General features: G+C 43.7%; 1 protein-coding gene across 30 annotated transcripts in view; it reads right to left on the bottom strand.

The window, feature by feature from the left end:
* Nucleotides 1-16,468, bottom strand: part of nrcama (neuronal cell adhesion molecule a) — a 379,563-nt gene that overhangs the window by 211,767 nt on the left and 151,328 nt on the right. The window lies entirely within an intron of this gene.

The raw sequence follows: 16,468 nt of genomic DNA, 5'->3' as shown, positions 1-16,468 counted from the left end.
AAGGAAAACAGCTTGCCCAGACACTATTGCTGTTTGGTGTCCACAAATGTACTGCTGTGTTTCCCACGTTGCAACAATGATTAATCTTCAAAGCCATTGCATTGGTTGCAAAAGAGCTTTGGGACACCCTGAGGTCCTGTAAGGCACTAAATATAAACTGTGAGTCTGTATTTATAGACTCAGGAGATAAAACAGGACTGCTCCTTTAATGTGCATCACACAGAGATAGTAGCAGGGCTCGCAGGACAGATTAGCTGCAGCATTTTATATTAACCTCATTTAACATGATTTCAACAGCCAGGATGATAAAACAGATTATTTTCTGCCAGCCTCCAGAATAACAAGCACAAAAGTCATCGCTTGATTCAATTATTTGATTAATCTCTTTCATTGCTTGATATTTGCTGTGAGTAAATTTTGCTGTGAGGAAATTTTGTATTCAATGAGCAATGCTAAAGCATCAAGCACTCTGGGTCAGTATGACATGCTTCGTTACAGAGTGACCCCTCTGTCTGAACAGTTTGAATTGCCACACTGCAGCTGTGCAACATTTCTTTGTACACCCTACATACAGTCTTGGGCCTCTTGTGAGAGAGATTGTTGATTTAGTTGGCAATTAGTACAGAATTAAGAGCCATTTTGTACTTCTGATTCATATGTTCACACAAAACAGTATTACAATTGACCCAAACTCAATTTGCATCGAACAATTACAGCCAGCAGACAGGAGGGACTTTCACACCATGAATCCCAGAAAGGAAAGTCGAGTGTCTCATCCACTATACAACATAGTCCCCAAGTCGTTTATTAAGAGAAAGTGAGGGGCAATTAGCTGAGTCTTGACATTGCACCAATATCCCATCTCGTTTTAACAGGTATGCCTGAGAAAATTGCTTAAAGTTAGCAAAGGTCTTTTATCATAGCTCTCACAAATTTTAACAGGGATAACATGGCAAGCAGCTGTTCTTTAATGATGAACAACTCAGAATTCACAAGATAGCAACCTTCTGAAAGTAATTTCTCCACGTCTTTGTTTGTTGACACCGCAAGCACAGATGGTGCACTCCATGCCCATGCAGTGCCAGTGCCCATGACGTTACTGTCAGCAATTAGAGACAGCAAAGACCAAACAGTTTGCAGAAGCCAGAAAAACTCTGCCTCTGCAAAACTCTGATCTGCATGCAGACTGAAAACCAGCAGAAAAGCATAACAGCCCCTCCCCCGCTCGTTTCCTTTGCCTCCCACTCGTCACACACATGTCCAGAATGGCTACAAGCCAACCAGGGTGTGACACATACCCGATGACATTGGCGCTCAAAGTTCAAAGGTGCAGAGCGTACTTTGCAAGATTGGCAGGAGTTAGAGATTCCAGCTGGTCTAGATGTTTCGGTGTAGAATTAATGCTACTAAAACAAATCATCGTTTATGGCAGCAGACCTACCTAAATACGATTGCTCAGGAACTCAAATTACAATGGCCCACAACTTGTGATTTCTGGGGTGAAATTTCTGGTGCAGTGGAGCGGGGGGAAGCCCGAAGAGACACTGCAGGAACCTCCACTGCAGGAAGTCCTCATGTCAGGACTGAAATGGCAATTTCCTGGGAAGTTGGGAGGCACAAACTTCCATTAGTCAATTGCCCTGTTCTAAGAACCTCCCAATATTTCAATTTCAATTGCAGTCTTCTGATGGTTCTGACTGTCTTTCTGGAATAGCAATCCATCAAAAGTAAGAAGAATTAAAAGCAGGTGTAACTGCTGAGTAACAACAGCACTACCCAACCCCCACCAAGCCCACAGAAATGGCATCCCCACTCTGACTACCCTTCTATTATCTGAATGTCCTCCCCAACCCCCGACTACACCACCACCACCTCATTCCTGACTACTCTATTAAACTATCAACCCCACTAACAAACCCCACCACGGAACACCCGAGACCCCCTCTCACGCCATCCTACCAATCCCACCACCCTCCACCACTGATCACCCAAGACCTCCCACACTGACCACCAAGCATCCTTCCCAGCAAGCAACCACCTAAGATCCACACCTGACCAACGCCTCCCTCCCCCCCACCACTGATCACTGCAATGACCATTAGATCCCTCCCCCTACTGACCATCTACTGCTCCCTTTCCCTCTCACCCAACAACCACCCACTCCCCCCCGCCCCCCTCCACCAACCCTAGCACCACTGACCACTCAAGCCCCAAAACTGCTGCAGATCATGTGATGTAGGTGCAGAGTGCTGTTAGGATGGGAGGGCCAGGATTTTGACCCAGCAACAGCGAAGGAACGGCAATATATTTCCAAGTCAGGATGATATGCGCTTTGGAGGGGAACTTTCAGCTGCCCTTGCCCTCCTAGGTGAGGGGTTTAGAAACGGCTGTTGAAGAAAGATTGCTGCAGTGTATTGCATTGAGTGGTGACAAAGGCACCAGTATCTTGCACAGTTGTATCCAAGTTTCCATCTGCTGTTCAAACACAGCTGTTTAAATCTGTTTAAAATAAGTTTCCTCCTACAGTCCAAAGATGTGTGGGTTAGGTTGATTGGCCATGCTAAATTGCCCCTTAGTGTTAGGGGGGTTAGCAGGGTAAATACAGAGGGTCATGGGGATAGGGCCTGGGTGGGATTGTTGTTGGTGCAGACTTGATGGGCTGAATGGTCTCCTTCTGCACTGTTGGGATTGTATGATTCATTAGCTAAATTTTAGGTTTGTGATTTCGAACTTCCATCTTATGTGGCGTTTTCTTCAATGGGTAGCAAGATGCAGAGTGGAGTCCCATTACTAGGTCATGGTCAATAGCGCTACCTGAATTTCTCTCTTTTCCTTCTAGGTCCTAGACCGACCTAGACTAAATCCCAGTTTTAATTTTGGATTTTCAAGCGCTGCTGTTTGTTTCTGGATTTAATAGGATCATGGTATCGATAGCATTCACAATCAACACCCACCCCCACCACCCCCCCCTCCACCCTTTAGGAACCATGACTGACTGTGACAATGATCTGTCTATGTTCCATATTGCTGCAGTTTGCTGAAAATTTGATATCAGTCTATCAGAGAGAGAGGTTCGACGTTATCCATGAGTTTAACAACGCTGTGAGTAAGCACAGGCAGATTGATTGGAACACTGGAACACAGAGTTAGGAACGAGAGTTGGCAGTTCAGCCCACTCTGCCATTCTATATGATCAGAGCTGATCTTCATCTCATCCTAAATCTATTTCCCTGCCTTTTCCCCATAGCCCTCTATCCCACTTTTGATCAATAGGCAGAGAATGATGCATTCTCTTCTCCAATAGCCTATAGTCACTAATTGGAGTGATCAAGGAAAAAACAAAGGAATTTCATTTATATAGAACCTTTCACAATTTCAGGACATCTGAAAGTGCTGTAGAGAGCCAATGAAAACTTTTGAAGAATAGTCATGTTGTAATGTAGGAAGCCTGCTGATTAAGTTGCACACATCAAATTCTCAGAACAGCAATAGAATGTTTTTAGTGATGTTGATTGAGGGATCAATATTGGCTAGGGCACTGGAGATAACTCCCCTGTTTTGCTTTCTAATAATATCTCAAGTTCTTTTACAAAAGGCAGATGGATCTCAGCACAGCATCGTGTTCCAAAGCAAGTGCTTCCAACAGTGAGGCCCCTCCCTCAATATTCCTCTGGAGTGTCAGCCAAAATGTTGTGCTCAAATCCCTGCAATTGGACTTGAACCCATTGACTTTCTGAAAGAGCTATCAATTAAGCCACAGCTGCACGGTGGCACAGTGGTTAGCACTGCTGCCTCACAGTGCCCTGGATCCAGGTTCAATTTTCAGCTTGGGTAACTGTGCAGACTCTGCACATTCTCCCCATGTCTGCATGGGTTTCCTCCGGGTGCTCCGGTTTCCTCCCACAGTCCGAAGACGTGCTGGTTAGGTGCATTGGCCATGCTAAATTCTCCCTCCCAAAGAGGCGCTGGAGCGTGGTAACTTGAGGATTTTCACTGCTAGCTCAACTGGAAGATTTTGCCCACAGTCTTTGAAAGTATAAACTTGATAGGAGTGAATGTTTTGCCTTGGATCCATCTCCTTTAATCTGACATAAGGAGACATGGGTAAAAACAATATGTACAATATCCAAAGGGTCAGCCAAGACCCTTGCACTGCAGTTACATCGATACAGCTCTGAAGATATGGATTCAGGCCAGTTCAGCTGTCAGCATTTCCATTATCCACCCAGAGAGACATCAGGCTGAATCACCTCCATGTGGGCCCTCAGAGATGTGCTGATTCAGACTGAAGGGGGAGGGGGGATGGTGGGAAATGGAACAGCAAAATAGTCACAGGTCCAAAGGTGGAGAAAGAGCAATGGTCACGTGGTCAAGGATCAATAGACGATCATTAGCACGATTGATGGCATCAGCTAGTGAAAGGAATCTCTTTGTTTTAAACCGTACGGGACAATGGAACAAACTGACAACCTCCTGAACAAAACACAGACAATAGACTAAGCCCAATGTGTTAAAACGACAAAATCTCCTTTCTTAAGCATCACATTCATTCCTTTCTTTTCAAATGTTTATGGTGAAATGGTCACTTGGCTTAGACTGAGAGCCATTTCTTTTACATTTGGTTTAAACTGGAACAGAGCAAACAAGTGCACAGCGTGCGACAAAGTTCAGAGGAAAATATAAGTATCAGGACAGCAAAGGACAGAAGAGTGATGAAGGCTCTCTCCGAATACGTGTATCTTTCTCGTGTGAGCACGTGTGTCTGCAATTCCCGTTGCGCTGTTCAGCACTGCGAGTTGGCCTTTTCACAAGAAAAACTCCAGTTTGCAACAACACTCTACTAAGTCCAAATATGTATGATATCAGGAACCAGAGAGAGAACCATCACACATTTACACATCAGGGGCTGTCCTGGGCTGTCGCAATGCTCATCTGGAGACCCTTAGCATGCTGAAAGACTTACCAGAATCTAACATTCTTACCAGAATCTTTCTAACATCATTTTTTTTTGAACCACTATGAATGGTCCTTTTTTTATTTCAAAATATGTTGTATGTTCTGAGCTCAGGGTGATTGTGAGAGTGTCGCAATGATTGATTAAAGATCTCAGGGAATGTGAAGGAGTGGGGGGAAAGAGACAAAGTAAATTGGAGATGCATATGTACCAGGGATCTACGGAAGAACAAAACAGGGATAGGTCTTAGTGGTTCTCAATTTTTTGGGGGGCTTTTAGTAATCACAGACCCCCATCATCTGAATCCTAGTACCATAATATAGACAGGACCACAGAATGGCTATGGGACAGGAGGTGGCTGTTCAGCCTGCTGTGTTATGCTGGCCCCCTCTGCAAGAGCATCTCTGCTTTTCCCATTCCCCTGCCTTTACCTTGCAGACCAGCAACATGTTTTTTTTCTCAGTTGCTTATCCAATTCCTTTTGCGAAGCCATGATTGAATCTGTCTCCATCACACTTTCTGACAGTGCATACCAGATTGTACCACTCTTTGCAAGAAAGGAATTTGTCCCTCACCTTGCTGTTACTTCTTTTGATAATCAGCTTAAATCAGAATCTTCTGCTTCTGTCCTTCTGTCAATGGGAACAGTTTCTCCCTATCTACTCTGTCCGGATCCCTCGTGATCTTGACCGCTAGTGAATCTTCTCTCGACCTTTTCTAAGGAAAGATCATATGTAATTGCTGCATGTTTCAATAATCTTGCTTAAAAAAATAGGAATTTGCTTGCAGCTATCAGATACACAGATATCGTACAAATATGTTTGCCTGCTGTTCACTATCCAGTGTGCAACACTTAGAAATATTTTTTAAAACCTCTCTTCTCCTCAGCAAGGCTAAACACACTTGGCACCTACCACCATCGCCTTCTTGGTAACCATGGGTTAACCTGGCAATGTACGTGCTATTCTCAGTGGACCCGTGTGTGCATTCCACCCCCCCCCCTCCCGCCCCCAATAACCCCTCTGCACTTGGTTCAACCTCCTGCCCCTGCTCAATTATTTTGCACACCCCCTGTAAAGGCCTCACAGATCCCCCATGGGGTCCGTGGACATCAGTCTACCTCGAGTAAACAAAAGTAGGAGGAAATCAACCAAAAGACACTGTATTCAATTCAGACATGCATCACATTGAGAGAATGCTGAGTGCTCATTCTTGACCAGACCCGGGTTAATAGGATTAGGTTGGATGATTATCTCAATTCCTGGATAGGATAAGCCACGAACCCTCCCTATTTGTGACTTGTGCAATGCCACATAAAAGGAATGATTTTTACAAGCAAAATGATGACATTTGGTCAGACTTCTCCAGTTACCGGTGCTGTTACTTATTGTTCAACATTAGATTCCCTTGAGCTGAATTTGACACAATATTGTACACTTTCATCTGCTTTATTGAAGGCACTTTCAGCCTTTAGTGGGAGCCATACAATTACACATGGCCCGCATTAGGAAAACACAATGCAGCATAATTTCTGCTGTCAGACTAATTACCATTGGAGTTTGAGCTGTGACAAGACCATTGACCTTCAATAGCTTGTTCATGCACAGCATGTAAACGGGTTCGCTATTGTCTTACTCTCCCTGGGCACAGTGTCATATTAGTCCGTAGATTTAAAGCAGCTCCCCCCACTGCTACTTCTTGCTCTCTTGAAGGTGCAGCCCACTAGGGGCCAGGCTCACTCCAGTTCCTCAGGTAATCATTGCTTGCATCTTCACAGTGAGTACCGATAGGGGAAGACGTCACAGCTGAGTATTATCCAGTCTAGATCTCGTATCAGCTCCAGCTGGGGGGGGGGGGGGGGGGGGGGGGTCATATTTGGAATCTCTACAGGTTATAATCCAATTCCTCAGTAAACAGTGTCTTAATCAACTGAACTACTGCTGAGAAGGGAGACAGTACCATTATCAGGAATGCAAGACAATATGTTTCCTGACACACCAAGATTAGCTTCCTAGCAGATTTATTGCAGTTTCCTCTGCATTTTGATGCACTGATCCAACGCTGAATATGAGATCTGACATTCTTCCCCAAAGGTTTGTGAATATGGGACAATTGGGGGCTTCAAGACTGGACAGTGGCAGCATCCCTATCTCTGGACCAGAAGCCCCAGGTTTGAGTCGCTGCACTTTAGGAAGTGTTAGGAATGGAAGGTGTGCTCATAACCAGAGGAGACAGGTTGATTATCCTTACAACACATCCAAAGGCAGGTGGCAAGAGTGGGAGAAATTCCTGGTCAGGTCAAGACTGCAGCAATTTGCCTAACAGAGTCATGGATCAATCCAATGGAAGTTAATGGGGTAGCAAATGCCCTCATGGGCATGGTACCCGAAGGAGGAAGAGTATTCCAGAGTTTTAGAGCACAGATTGGTAAATGGAGTTGAATGACAGATCGGCCATGTTCTAACTGAATGTTTGGATGAGTGGTTGATTGTAATTGAGTGATTAGACGGCCTATTCCTGTCCCTGTGATTCTCATCCTCTGATCCTCATATAAATATTTAAGCCAAATCCAGTCGTAGCAGGTCTCCTCACTGCTCAGAGTCAAAGATTGTATGACACTACTGAATGTGCGCTTATTGGGGCCAATGACAGAATAATTAAAGCTATTTTTATTGTTTATGATAGTTTTGAATTTAGCTGGTGTTTCCATATCCACAGTTACACAGGGGCTGTGATATGGGATCAGTGACTGGCAGGAGAGGGCAGATGGCTAGTGTCCAACTATCAGGATCTACCCCTGAAAGACTTAAAATGTGAAGTGCCAAATTAGTGGAAGGAAAATATCCTGGTAGAGCTGCCTGGCATGTGTATGTGAAGCGGAGGGGATTGAAAACCCACAATTAATTCAGCATAAGGCATCTCTGCTCCTCTCCTTTTGTCTTTCTTGTTGTCAATCTCATGTATCTATTTAACAAAAGGAAAACAAAAGAGGGGAAGAACAAAGGAAAGCGAAGAACAAAGAAAAAAAACTCATGACCACCTCTAGTACATTTTACGAACCTCAGTGCAAGGCAAAGCGCTTCGCAACCAGTTATTTATTCAAAGTAGCCTTTGCCATAATGTAGGAAACATGGCAGCCATTTTGCACGGCACGGTCCCACAAACTTTAGCTCAAATTCTGTGCATGTTGTCCCTGAGCTCACTGCCCCCAGCCAAGAAAGAATTCTAAGAGAAATGCAAGTGAGGCTGATGGAGAAATTCTTCAAAGTCTGAGTTCCGTTCCTGGCCTACTGCCCAAAGATGGTTGGCACAGAGGTAGCACATCCCATAATTACCAAGGCATCACATCAGCAGGATATGCACTCAACAACCTATCTACCAAAGTTCTTAAGACTGTAGCTACAGAACAAAACAAATCGCCATCACTATCAGTGCAACAACTGGGTCACTTTGTGCACAACAGGTCAATTGCGCAAAGAAGAAGATGCATTTCCCTGATATCTCTCATAAACACAAGGTGTCTCAAAGGGCTTTTACAGCCAAGTATTTTTATCCCCTCTTAGTTCAGAATTCCCAGTGTTTCTGTATCTTGATATTATGGAAATTCAATCACTGATTTTGCTATTGGAATATGTTGTACCAGAAGAAAACCAGAATACATCCTTTTAATAAAAGAAGCCCATAATCATCCAGAATTTCACCTTTTAAGCAAAGGCAGGATGGAATTCCATTCCTAAAAGCCATTATTAATCTTCAAACCCCATGTAGTAAAAACAGAATTTGACCAATTTAGTCACAACGAAACTCTGCCTCTTCCAATAGTGTTTCAAAGAAACAGCTAAATAATGCAGCCATCAATCTGGTTGACATGTGACCATGAAGCAGAGGTTAATAATGAGATGGATAAGGAGGAGCCAGGTAGCTTGTGATGCAGGGAACACAGAGGCTGCAGGGATTAGGAAACACCCATTTGGACAACAAAAGTTGCATTGGGAATCAACATTCCAGGCAATAAGGGAGAAAAACACATACTGGATCAAGGACCTAGAGTTGGGACACATTCCTGACAGTAGGAATGTTGATAGTAAAAATGAAATGCTGACTGGCGACCCTGTCACCTAGCAATCATTAAAATCAAGCTACATTATGCCAGAACATCATTAACACAGAATCAATTGTGAATATAAGCTAATTAGGGTGCATCAGCATATCTTAGATACATGTGATCTTCTGCATCTTGGATTAACAGATCGGCATGGTGGCACAGCGGTTAGCACTGCTGTCTCACAGCATCAGGGACCTGGGTTTGATTGCCGGCTTGGGTCACTGTCACTAAGTTCATTTCAGTGTTGAATGTAAGCCTATTTGTGATGCTAATAAATAAACTTTAACAAACTGGTCAAAGAAAAGACTCTCTAACTGCTAGTTCCACTCCATATCCTATGTCAAATGGACTACATCAGTTGAAGAAGATAGCTCACCATCACCTTCTCAAGGGAAACTGGGGATAAGAAACAAATCTTGAGCAAGCCAGTGGCCCTCATGTCCTGTGAAATCAGCTGATGTATTTGAAGAGGTTGATTCTGAGAAGTTTCTGACGAGATAAAAATGTTATGAGGCATAGAATTTTACAAGTAGTGGTGAGGAGGAATTTTAGCTCCTCTCCCTGCCCCAGGCCTGCAAATGGCACAAAGCGGATCGAGGGAGGTGTATTTATAATGGAATGGGGAACTTGCCCATTGCACCTCTGCCCCATTGTGGTCTTAGCAGTGTGGAGTTGGAGAAACATCTGCCTCATCCACAGCTCGTAACTGTGATTCATTCCTCTTTAACACATTACAAGCTGGGTTCTACAGTCAACATTTTGGTCACAGAGTATGGTGTCAGAAGAGAGACAAGATCCTATTTTACAATTCTGGTAATTGTCTTCCCCCATGTTTCCTCTCCTTACAGCTCCCGATGACGCTACGGTACCTTTTTCTTTTAGCTATTTTAGAGTTTTTACATTTGCAGCTTATTGTTTAGTAAAGCTGCTTTCATTTAGAAAATTTGCATGTTCACATTGAAAACTTAATAGACAGCCCCTGCAAGTCTTAAGGGGATAGGAATTCACATCAAAACTTTCCGCCCACCTTAGAAAGCCCACCGCAGGAAAGCCTTTTGCATCTATTATGTATGTAGAAAGGATGAGAGAGAATCAATGCTGTTTAGCTTTGAACTGGCGGAAAGGGTAAAGCAGGAAGGCAAATAGGGAGAGGAAAAAGACTGAATGTAAGCTACAGATGGCACAAATGCAGGTCAACCAAGCCTCTTTTTAGTCAGAGCTCGGTGCAGCTGAACTTTGAGGGTATTGGGCATGTGTATCATAAACTCAATCTGCTGTTGAGGGGAAACAGGGATGTTTTTTGTACATCAGTTGTGAGCTGCACTCAAAAGTATTACCTCCTGCTAACAGCCTGCTAATAATTGCAAGTTGCAACATCAAGCGATTCAGAGGAAGGGTCATGCACCATCACATGACTGAATCCTCTGCCAATTTGCCTCGCAAAAGATCTAAACAAGAGACAAGTTAAAACGCCTATTTGTATCGAAGCTTGTCATAAAGGAGTGCCTGCTATATATGTCCGGCTTCAGTGTGATCGAACACACGTGTACACGTGTGCACACGAAACACATTCAACCTTGCAACATTTTCCAAGGCCCTACCTAGGCACATTAGCAGAAAAGATTTGACATTGAGCCACATAAATAATTATCTATTTCTATAACCAAAGTGATGGTCCAGGACTCATGACCTCTCTACCCCAATAGCCAGTTGATCCAAGGTAGTGGAAATTGACTAATGAAAGAAAGATACTGAGACTGCTTATTGACATCAAATGAGAATGAAGTTAGAATTCAGCTAACTTTTCTCTGCAGATGCTGGTGGATTGCAGTATTTTTCTAGCACACTTTTGTTTCAGATGTCAAGTATTTACTGCCTTTCTTTCATTATTTACACAATATAAATCTTACAACAAAACACAGCTTAACAGCTAATAATCAAAATGCAATGTTTAAATTTTATATGCTAATGTCACAAGGAGGCTTACATTAACACTGCAATGAAGTTACTGTGAAAATCCGCTAGTCGCCACACTCCAGCACCTGTTTGGGGACACTGAGGGAGAATTTAGCTTGGCCAATGCACCTAACCAGCATGTCTTTCAGGCTGTGGGAGGAAACCACAGCATCGGCAGGAAGTACATGCAGACACAGGAATAACGTGTACAGACAGTGATCCAAGACAGGAATCACACCCGAGTCCCTGGCGCTGTGAGACAGTGGTGGTGATTTTACAGCCTCACTCTAGCAAAATCAGAGATGCCTGTTCGGGGTCAATGGAGATTTCTATTGTTGGACCCTCGCCTGCGCCAATTCCATGGTGGGTGAGGTGGTATAGTTTGGCGACTGCGTCACTGTGCTGCCCCAGTGGAAGTACAAGCTGAGTAAAGGTACATTCTACCACTTCACCCCAACACACTTTGGTAAGAGACACAATTGAATATTCATGGAAAATTGCATTGTCCACAATTCGACCAAAAAGTGAGATGCATTATATTTTATACAAAGGTTAAACTCATATGAAGGTTCAACTCATATGAAGGTTAAATTCAAAGGAACTGCAGGTGAGCTCATCTGTTGCCAATATTGCACAGTGTAATTTCAAACATAAAAGGCTGGGCAGAGGGTTGGAACTGTGCTGAGCAGCAATAAGCATGAGGGCTCTATTACAATAACAAGTATCTCTAGAAAGTTTACAGGTTTACAGCACATCTGGCTGCAATCCAAAGTGGAAAGTTGTAAATTAACTTGTATTAACATAGTTGGGAAGTCAGAAATAGGCTTCTTTTTCTCTAATTAACTTCTTTCAAGACTTTGAAATCTAGACTAATTAAATGGAGTAAACCAACTAGTTTTGGAAGCAGAATTACTGAATTATTAATGAAAAATTCTGTGGAGGGTATAGCTTGATGATTAACATTTTACCTGGCAAAGTGGTTGAAATGGGAAATGCTCTTTGTTTTATTCGTGGGAATTAGGTGCCTTCAGATTCTTCATCTGAGCAGCACGCCTTTTACCAACAAGGATCTGCTTTCCTCAGGATAACTTGTTCACTCTGCAGATCCAATGACCCAACACCCCAGGTCAAGTGTATTGGGATACAGTGAAAAGTATTGCTTCTTGCACCGTATACCATCCAAACTACCATTCATAGAGCACATAGGGGAGAAAGAAAGGATAGGGCCCTTTAATTTTGGAAATATGATTTCCAACCATTCAACTGACTGGAAATTTTGCAATTTGAAATGAGACAGAACAAATTATTTAAAAATGCAAGGCCATCTGCCAAGCTGAAAGTGAATAAGCAAACAAGACCCCCTCAAGGGAGTGTGAAGACAAAGACATTTCCCAAAGTTCAAAGAACCATCAAAACTCGCCACTGACTGAGGAAGAGACATTAAAATGCAAAGTACCGGATATTGAAATAATGGCTGCCACAGGCAGATCCACCCAACGCATCTTGGAAAAACACACTGGGTGAAGTATAACAGGGCTGGCTACAGACACTACAGGGAAATTGCAAAAAGCTTTTCAGTACGAGTAACAGACCGAAAGCTGTGCTCTCCCTCTAACCCTCGATTGGAACAAACATATTACCTGGTTGGGAAGATGATGTTACTAGAAATCTACCAGTGAACAAGATCGTGCAATAATTGCAAAATCTTCTGACATCTACAAAACCAGCTAATCCAAATCGAATGCAATGTTTAAAAATCTGTGCCTCAAGGACATTTAATTATATATTCCTTTAACATTTTTTATTGTACTCTAACTTCTCTTACCTCTGTGCGTAAGTGGGAATGGGCAGGGGGTATGTCCGAATGACTCCATGAGGGCCAAATGCTTGACATTGTGTTTTTATTATTTTTCTTGGGTCTAGTTGTTAATCAATTTGCACTTTGACTCACGAAAATCTTGTTTGATTGGCTCCTTATTGCTCACTGCATAAATAGTTAAACATATTTCAATTCAGAAAATGCATATTTTGGCAAAAGTGAAATATATGCTTTTGTTGTGACCACCAAGGAGGCTGAATAGAGGCAAGCCTGTTCCCACCTGGTCATAATAGGTGCTAGTAACACTATAACTAGATGACCTCAGGAGTTCAGCTCTGATAACATTATTAAGCACTGTGACTGACAGCTAGCCTGATGGATTAGTATAATTAGGAGCAAATAACAAAACATTAACTAATGTTAATTTTAAACCAGAATTAATAAAGACTAGGTTCACAAGAATGATCCTCAATTTGGAGGGACTGTCTTATGAGGAAAGGTAAAACAGGTTGGGGCTTTATGCAGTGGAACTTAGAAGAATGTGAGGTGATCTCATTGAAACATATCAGACTCTTAGGGAACTTGACAGGGTAAAGTCTGAGAGGATGATTCCCCTCATGGGAGAGTCTAATTCCAGAGGGCAGAGTCTCAGAATGAAGGGGCACCAATTTAAGACTGAGATGAGGAGAAATTTCTTCTCAGAGGGTTGAGAGTCTTTGGAACTCCTTGCCACGATGAGCTGTGGGTGTAGAGTCCTTGTGTACACTTAAGGCTGAGTTAGATTCCCAATCAGTAATGGAATCAAGGGTTACGGAGAAAGGACAGGAAAGTGGATATGAGTAATATTGAATTAGCCATTATTCTGTTGAATGGTGGAGCAGGATCAAGGGGCCATCAGCCTACTGCAGCATCTATTTCTTATGATCGAAGAATATGGAACCCTGGAAAGTGTTTATTTATTTAACAAGACTAGCTGGAAATTCAGTTGGTTTTCTACAATAGACTATGGAAGATTGCATTTTTGATTACCAACAACTGCTGTGCCTTCAAAGAGTACTCCCATAAGGTGTAAAAAGATGCAGCAATGGGACAGCAGGAATTACATTGCTTCTGTTTAGAGACGATCTGGATGTTTCAAAGCTTATTGACTCTGACTATAGAGAGCAGCTTCACCCCAATGTGGAAGGCTGGTAACCTGCGTGTTACTTCTTTGGCTGATTGGGAGATGTTTAAATGTCAACAAAGATTGACAAAGAAGTTGATAAAGAAGGGTAGGAGAAACTACGAAGCTGGGCTAGCGCTTAATATAAAAAAGGATAGCAAGAGTTTTTATAAATATATAAAAAGGAAGAGGCTGGCTAGGGTGAATGTTGGTCCTTTAGAGGATGAGAAAGGGGACCTAGTGGTAGGGGATGGGGATATGGCTAAGGTATTGAATAACTTTTTTGTTTCTGTCTTCACGGAGGAGGACGTGAATAATTTGCCGGGTGTTAGCGATGGAAAGGTGGTAGGACTGGAGGGTCTTAATGACATTACTGTTACTAGAGAGGCGGTGCTCCACAGACTGGAGGGGGCTGATTGTGGACAAGTCCCCAGGACCGGATGGAATGCATCCGAGGGTTCTGAAAGAAATGGCGGAGGTGATAGTGGATGCCTTGGTGGTTATTTTCCAAACGTCGCTGGATTCCGGGGAAGTGCCGGATGATTGGAAAACGGCTAATGTTACGCCATTGTTTAAGAAGGGTGCCAGGCAAAAGGGAATTATAGGCCGGTTAGTTTAACGTCTGTGGTGGTAAAATGTTAGAATCTGTCATTAAGGAGGAAATTGCGAGGCATCTTGAAGGGAATTGCTTGATAGAGCAGACGCAGCACGGTTTCGTTAAGGGGAAGTCGTGTCTGACAAATTTACTGGAGTTCTATGAGGATGTGTCTAGGGCGGTGGACAGAGGAGAGCCGGTGGATGTGGTCTTTCTAGATTTTCAGAAGGCGTTTGACAAAGTACCTCACAAGAGGTTATTGCAGAAGGTCGAGGGACATGGAGTTGGGGGTAGGGTGTTAGCGTGGATAGAGGATTGGTTGTCAAATAGGAGGCAGAGAGTGGGGGTCAACGGGTGCTATTCGGATTGGCGGATGGTGACTAGTGGAGTGCCCCAGGGGTCGGTGCTGGGGCCTCAGCTTTTTCCCATTTATATAGATGATCTGGAGGAGGGAACCGAGTGTAGGGTGTCGAAATTTGCTGATGACACCAAGATTGGGGGAACGGCAAATTGTGCGGAGGGTGTGGAGAGTCTGCAGAAGGATCTAGATAGGCTGGGCGAATGGGCCAGGAAATGGCAAATGGAATTTAATGTTGGCAAGTGTGAGGTGGTCCACTTTGGTAGGAAGAATGGTAGGAAGGACTATTACTTAAGAGGCGAAAAACTGCAGCAGGCGACGGTGCAGAGGGACCTCGGGGTCCTTGTGCATGAGTCGCAAAAACCCAGCTTGCAGGTGCAGCAGGTGGTCAGGAAGGCGAATGGGATGCTGGCCTTCATAGCGAGGGGGATTGAATATGAAAGTAGGGAGGTCTTGCTGCAGCTGTATAGGGCATTGGTGAGGCCGCAGCTGGAGTACTGTGTGCAGTTTTGGGTGCCGCACCTGCGCAAAGATATTTTGGCCTTGGAGGGAGTGCAGAGGACGTTTACTAGGCTGATACCGGAGTTGAGGGGGTTGAGCTATGAGGAGAGGCTGAATAAACTAGGCTTGTACTCGTTAGAGTTTAGAAGAATGAGGGGAGATCTCATTGAGACGTATAAGATGATGAATGGGATGGATAGGATAGAGGTGGAGAGACTCTTCCCACTCAAAAAAGACAGTAGGACTAGGGGGCACAGCCTCAAGATAAAGGGGGGGCGGTTTAGAACAGAGTTGAGGAGGAACTTCTTCACTCAAAGGGTGGTGAATCTCTGGAATTCTCTGCCCGTTGAAGTGGTGGAGGCCGCCCCGCTAAATATTTTTAAGACGCGGGTTGATGGGTTTTTGATAAGAGAGGGGATTAAGGGTTATGGGGAGAGGGCGGGAAAGTGGAACTGAGCAGCGACAGATCACCCATGATCTTATTGAATGGCGGGGCAGGCTCGAAGGGCGAGATGGCCTACTCCTGCTCCTATTTCTTATGTTCTTATGAGTCTGTATAGTTGTGATCTAATTTTGGTTTGCAATGCGTACTCTTCACAACCGTCTTGTTTCATTACATCAACACGCTCCCATGGTGTCAAATTTGGCTTGCTCATATAGTGGGGCCCAATTTGAGGCTAAACAATTCTTAAGTTGCTCAGTTACAAGAAAAATCACATTTATTAATTATTTGTTTTGGCCAGTGATCTCCCTCTTGTGTTACAGGGCGAACACTGCAAATATGCATCAGTATATGAAAACCTGCTAACGTCCACAACAAAATGGTGAAAAAGGGGAAAAGTGGCTGCCAGTCACCTGTACCACTGCTGCCATCTTGCCTCCAACATTAATTAGGTCCTTTACGTTACTGGGTTGGTGCCAAAGATCATGTAGAAGCAACTTATATGTTGATGAAGTGCTTGACCCAGAAGTGACTAGGATACTGGTGCAGGAATACAGCATACCCAAGTGAAACTCC

This window comes from Carcharhinus amblyrhynchos, chromosome 6 (genome assembly GCF_965287045.1).
Source record: "Carcharhinus amblyrhynchos chromosome 6, sCarAmb.v2.hapA, whole genome shotgun sequence".
NCBI classification, from domain to species: domain Eukaryota; kingdom Metazoa; phylum Chordata; class Chondrichthyes; order Carcharhiniformes; family Carcharhinidae; genus Carcharhinus; species Carcharhinus amblyrhynchos.
The sequence above is the reverse complement of the archived record's forward strand: the minus strand, read 5'-3'. Positions and strand labels throughout refer to the sequence as shown.